The sequence below is a fragment of the Ahaetulla prasina genome, chromosome 3, assembly GCF_028640845.1.
Source record: "Ahaetulla prasina isolate Xishuangbanna chromosome 3, ASM2864084v1, whole genome shotgun sequence".
NCBI lineage: Eukaryota > Metazoa > Chordata > Lepidosauria > Squamata > Colubridae > Ahaetulla > Ahaetulla prasina.
Window position 1 is genome coordinate 224900528 of NC_080541.1, and position 5296 is coordinate 224905823.

General features: G+C 40.1%; 1 long non-coding RNA gene across 1 annotated transcript; it reads right to left on the bottom strand.

Annotated features, from left to right (window-relative positions):
* Positions 1 to 312: 312 nt before the first annotated feature.
* Positions 313 to 4296, bottom strand: LOC131194038 (uncharacterized). Its single transcript, XR_009154098.1, has 3 exons — positions 4267 to 4296; positions 818 to 1028; positions 313 to 589 (listed from the first exon to the last, which is right to left on the bottom strand). It is a non-coding gene; the product is annotated as an uncharacterized LOC131194038 (long non-coding RNA).
* Positions 4297 to 5296: the final 1000 nt, after the last annotated feature.

Here is a 5296-nt window from a genome sequence, read left to right on the forward strand (position 1 = left end):
AGTGTAATGTATTACTGTAAGTTTTGGCGGGAGTTTTAGGCGGGAAATATCTCGTTTCTGATTGGATGCAGCCTCAGGCTGAAGTGTATATAAGGAGAGGTTTTTCTCCAGAGTTTTGCTGGGTCACACTATATTAAAGAGCTGTTGTCACTAACCTGGTCTCCTGCCTCGTCAATACCCAAACTTAACACATTCGCTATATTTCTAACTAATTTATTTATTTACAGGCAGGCTGTAATTTATTTATTTTAGAGTCCTCACCTTACGACCATAATTGAGCCCAACATTTTTGTTGCTAAGCGAGACATTTGTTAAGTCAATTTTACTTCATTTTATGACCTTTCTTGCCATAGTTGTTAAGTGAATCACTGCAGTTGTTAAGTTAGTAACTCAGTTGTTAAGTGAATCTGGCTTCCCCATTGACTTTGCTTGTCAGAAGGTCGCAAAACGTGATCACATGACCCCGGGATACTGCACCCATCGTAACTATGAGTCAGTTGCCAAGCGTCTGAATTTTGATCATGTGACCATGGGGATGCCGCAACGGTCGTAAGTGTGAAAAACGGTCATGTCACTTTTTTCAGTGCCCCTGTAAATTCAAAAAGTCACTAAATGAACTGTTACAAGTTGAGAACTAATTGTATTTATTTATTAAATTCTAGTGGTCGCCCATCTTACTACAGGGTAACTCTGGGTGACTTACAATATTAAACGGTAAAATTATATAACTTAAAAGACTACAAAAATATAAAAATACAAATACAATACACATAGTCCTTTGCTTATGACCGTTCCAAGTTACAATGAATGAACTTACCTGGGGGCTACTTATGATGCAGATTTGAACTTTTGAGCATTGGAAACGCCATTCCCCACATTTATGTGACCAAACAGAGGACTGCATAAACAGAGGGATAGAATCAAGATCACGTGAAGTGTTAATACCACTTTATAAGGCCTTGGTAAGGCCACCCTTGGAATATTGCATTCAGTTTTGGTCGCCACGATGTAAAAAAGATGTTGAGACTCTAGAAAGTGGGCAGAGAAGAGCAACAAAGATGATTAGGGGACTGGAGGCTAAAATATATGAAGAACGGTTGCAGGAACTCGGTATGTCTAGTTTAATGAAAAGAAGGACTAGGGGAGACATGATAGCAGTGTTCCAATATTTCAGGGGCTGCCCACAAAGAAGAGGGAGTCAAGCTATTCTCCAAAGCACCTGAGGGTAGAACAAGAAGCAATGGGTGGAAACTAATCAAGGAGAGAAGCAACTTAGAACTAAGGAGAAATTTCCTGACAGTTAGAACAATTACTCAGTGCAACAACTTGCCTGCAGAAGTTGTAAATGCTCCAATACTGGAAATTTTTAAGAAAATGTTGGATAGCTATTTGTCTGAAATGGTGTAGGGTTTTGGGTTGGACTAGAAGACCTCCAAGGTCCCTTCCAACTCTGATATTATTATTATTATTATAAACATCAAGTACTTTGCAAGGTCCCTGGATCACATGACTGCATTTTATGACTTTTTTTTTTTTGCTATTTTTATTTCCTTTTTTTTTTAAGCAAAACGTACCAATCCATTGGCTGACGTAATGACTGCGGCATTCGCTTTTAACAATTGCCATAAAAACAGTTGTAAAACTGGCCTGGTTACATGACGGTCCATTTTGCAACCAGGAGGGGCAAGCAAGCTCCATTACGGTTGTCATTCCAGGACTACCTGTGCTGATGCTTGGATGCTTGTCCGTTTGCACAGAAAATGGCAAAGTTCTTTTGAGCTATTCCAAGGACATTGCTTACTGTTAAGGAAAACCATCTTTTTCCTTCTGTCCTGGCCACTTTTTACAGAGGCATGATAGGCAGCGTTTTAACAAACTGCATCCCTGTTTGGTTTGGTGGCAGCAGCGCCTCAAGATAGAAAGTCCCTACAGAGAGTGATCAGGACAGCGGAGAAGATTATAGGAAGCTTGCTTCCCGTTATTCAGGGTGCTGCTTATAAGCTCTATGTGCTTAGAGCTCAAAGCATTGTTAGAGACCCTGCACACCTACTTTATGGTCTGTTTCTGTTGCTCCCCACTGGAAGGAGGTTTCGGAATATTTCTAGCAGGACTACCAGATTCTGTAACAGCTTTGTTCCCTAGGCCATCCGTCTAGTAAATTCACAAGATTCATTTTTCTCACCATGTACATGTATACACCCAGACTAGAATAGAATAGATTTTTTTTATTGGCCAAGTGTGATTGGACACACAAGGAATTTGTCTTGGTGCATATACTCTCAGTGTACATAAAAAGACAAGATACCTTCATCAAGGTACAACACTTAATGATAGTCATAGGGTACAAATAAGCAATCAGAAAACAATCAATATAAATATAAATCATAAAGATACAAGCAACAAAGTTACAGGCATACAGTCATAAGTGGAAGGAGATGGGTGATGGGAACGATGAGAAGATTAATAGTAGTGCATATTTAGTAAGTAGTTTGACAGTGTTGAGGGAATTATTTGTTTAGCAGAGTGATGGCCTTCAGGAAAAAACTGTTCTTGTGTCTAGTTGTTGTGGTGTGCAGTGCTCTATAGCGTCATTTTGAGGATAGGAGTTGAAACAGTTTATGACCAGGATGAGAGGGATCTGTAAATATTTTCACAGCCCCCTTTTACACTAAATTGTATTGTTTCTCTGTGTCATATAATATACGTGGGTATAGGCATAATTTTGTATTTCTTTATTTATTTTGTCATGTTTATGTAGTATATTTGCTAAACAAATAATTCCCTCAACACTGTCAGATTATTTACTGAATCTGCACTTCTATTAATCGTTTCATAGTTCCCATCACCAATCTCTTTCCACTTATGACTGTATGACTATAACTTGTTGCTGGCAATCCTTATGATTTATATTGATATATTGACCATCAATTGTGTTGTAAATGTTGTACCTTGATGAAGGTATCTTTTCTTTTATGTACACTGAGAGCATATGCACCAAGACAAATTCCTTGTGTGTCCAATCACACTTGGCCAATAAATTCTAATTCTAATTCTAATATATTAGAGGTGAAGACCCTTTGAGAGCTATATGCAACAAAATTTCATTTTAACGCATGCCGATTAGTGTACATTCAAAATGACAGTAAAGTTGTTCTATCTATTAACGCAGCATTTTTCTTCTTAAAATGAAATTTCTTCCACACTCCTGAAGGTTGTCGGGCGAGGTCAAAAGAGACAGCTTTCTGTGAAGATGAAGAAAAGGGGAGGGGAAAAAAATATCCCAGACTTCATAAAAAAACGGACTGAGATCCAAGCCAGTTTTTTAATAGAAGGAATTAGTTTTGACTCAGTGCTTTTCAATTAAAACAATTCACCTGTATTACCAGCCAATTAAGAAGGACTTCGAGTCTAATGAATAAAGTGTTAAGGAGCAATCAAGGGAAGACATGGCGCGTTTTCCAATCTTAGTTTTAGCTTTTAAAGAGACCTTGGCACTTCTATAAAAATGTTTCAACTATATGTGTTTCAACTCCTACCCTGAAAACGATGCTACAGGGCACTGCACATCAGAACAACTAGACACAAGAACAGTTTTTCCCCGAACGCCATCACTCTGCTAAACAAATAATTCCCTCAACACTGTCAAACTATTTACTAAGTCTGCACTACTATTTATCTTCTCATCGTTCCCATCACCCATCTCCTCCCACTTATGACTGTAACTTTGTTGCTTGTATCTTTACAATTTATACTGATATTGATTGTTTCCTGATTGCTTAATTGTAGCCAGAGGTGGGTTTCAGCAGGTTCTGACCAGTTCTGGAGAACCAGTAGCAGAAATTTTGAGTAGTTTGGAGAACTGGTAGTAAAAAATCTGATTGGCCCTGCCCCAGGGGTGAAATGCTCCCGGATCGGACTGGCTCGTGCGATCTGGTAGCGATGGAGGCGGCTGGTTCGGAGGACCGGTAGCAAAAATCCCTGGCCCCACCCCCGCTGCCTCTGCTGAGCCGCACCATCAGCAGAGGGTTTTTTTTACTTTTAAAAGAAGTTTTGCTTCAGCCGAAACATGCCTTTAAAAGTAAAAGAAAAGCCTTTGAGGATCCCGCCTCTCAGCTGAGATCGACAGAGCCTTTAAACTTAAAAAAAAACATTTAAAGGCTACTCTGGGGATCTCACCTGAGTTCCTCATCAGCAGAACCTTAAAAAACATGTTTTCTGTAGAAAACATGTAGAAAACCTCCTTTTAAGAGAGTCTAAGCCACTTACCTGATTACTGATCAACCTCATGGCTTTTTTCCCAGCCGGAAAGCCCCAGTTTCATTTTCAGCACCAGACAGAATTAATCTAAATTTAGCTAATCTATTTCATCACTGAGTGATTAATGCTGGCTGGCTTTGCTAGCTGAGGAACTCTGGGAATTGAAGTCCACAAAGCTTAATAATAAAATAAAATATTTGTGCAGCTTTCTGAGATTTGGTGTGTTTCTGTGATGTTTCACTCTAACTACACAAACACACAAAATCTCAGAAAGCTGTATGTGGTATTTTGTGTGTGTGTGTGTGTCAGTTGTGTGTGTGTAAAGTGTGAAAGTTGTTTTTTGAGCTTTTTGTGGCTGTGTGAAGTGTGAAGTGCAGCTGCTTTTACGTTGTGTGTGAGTCAGTTGTGTTGTGTTGTGTTGTGTGTGCGTAAAGTGTGAAAGTTGGTTTTTGGTACCTCTTATTGTTTTTTTATACTTTGTTTATTATTTTTATTATTTATTGTTATTGGCCACGCCCACCCAGCCATCTGACCACCCAGCCACGCCCACCAATTAAGCCACACCCACAGAACAGGTAGGGAAAATGTTTAGATTTCACCCCTGCCCTGCCCCCATCTATTCTCTGCCTCCCAAGTCCCAGCTGATCATGAAGAAATGGGGATTTTTCAGTATCCTTTCCCTGGATTGGGGAGGGAATGGAGATTTTACAGTATCCTTCCACTGACACGCCCACCAAGCCACGCAAAGCAAAGCAAACCATGCCACGCCCACCAAGCCACACCCACAGAACCAGTAGTAAAAAAATTTGAAACTTTGCTGGCTGAGGGACTCTGGGAGTTGAAGTCCACAAGTCTTAAAGGGACCAAGGTTGGAGATCCCTGGTCTAAACTAAATGAACTAAATGAATCAGCTGGGACTTGGGAGGCAGAGAATAGATGGGGGCGGGGCCAGTCAGAAGTTTTACTACCGGTTCTGTGAGTGTGGCTTGGTGGGCGTGGTTTGGTGGACGTAGCATGGTAAGGATACTGTAAAACAGGT